Source organism: Etheostoma cragini, chromosome 17 (assembly GCF_013103735.1).
Source record: "Etheostoma cragini isolate CJK2018 chromosome 17, CSU_Ecrag_1.0, whole genome shotgun sequence".
Taxonomy (NCBI): domain Eukaryota; kingdom Metazoa; phylum Chordata; class Actinopteri; order Perciformes; family Percidae; genus Etheostoma; species Etheostoma cragini.
The window spans coordinates 24,720,201-24,721,185 of NC_048423.1; the positions used below are offsets into that span (position 1 = coordinate 24,720,201).

A 985-nucleotide genomic window follows, 5' to 3' on the forward strand; every position below is an offset into this window, starting at 1 on the left:
GGTGTAGAGTGTGACAGCTTCCTGGCAGATAAAGATAAAAGGAGCAATTAGCTTCATTTTTGGCCTCTGAGCTTTCATGAACTGTTTCTTTCCTTTTGGAAGCTGTATACGTGTAGGACTCAGAAGGGGGGGGTAATGGTCCTTTTCATTGGTGGAACAAGTATTCAGATCCTTCACTTACGCAAAAGTACTCAGTCCACACTGGATAGTCTTTAACTCTTATGTTGTCTTCCCGTCTAAATTAAAAATCAACACTTCTGTTGACGCTTTTTATCAATGTTTTTTACTTCTTTTTACGTTTTTGTCCCTTTTTTCAAAACTAATGATGCTTTTTTCAATGCTTCTCACTTTCTGGATGTTTACTATGTAACAGTAACTTATCCACTCAAATTTTTATTTTTGGAATTCATGGTCAATAAACCTCTTTTATAATAAAACAATTATACCTAACGTTTGTGTTAGAAAACCAGAAATTAGGAATTATTGAGACTAAAATTAAAGGAATGGATGTTGATGATAATCACAGACTGGAATATGTCAACTTTTACTCAATAATATTTCAAAACTACATATTGTTTTTTTTCAAATGCTATAAAATTGAATAAGACGCTCCAAAATGAATGAAAGTAGAGATTTGTACTTGGCAATCATGTTATTTGGGGAAATAAAAAAAAAAGGAAGACGGGTCAATTTGACCCGAGGACAACATGAGGGTTAATATGCACAGTGCTCAACATTAATTTTTCAAGTTTTTGCACGTATCTGTTTTTGGTCATAACGTCATATGATCCACTAGAAGCCATTAGAATTATAATAATCCATTAGAATAAGCTCGTCCTTATTGATCTTTTGGTTTTGAGAAATTTGGATCTTAACGGAGTCTCGGGACCCATCCCTACTCAACAGGTGTACAGTACTTAGTTACAAAATGTACTTAGTTAGTGAGGTTCAGCCCCTCCCTCTGTCCTGACCGGGGCCAGATGAA

General features: G+C 35.0%; 1 protein-coding gene across 1 annotated transcript in view; it reads left to right on the forward strand.

Annotated features, from left to right (window-relative positions):
- The window catches only part of si:ch211-250c4.3 (uncharacterized protein LOC100535981 homolog), a 36,374-nt gene that overhangs the window by 33,024 nt on the left and 2,365 nt on the right, over window positions 1–985 (forward strand). The gene's annotated exons all lie outside the window — the stretch shown is intronic.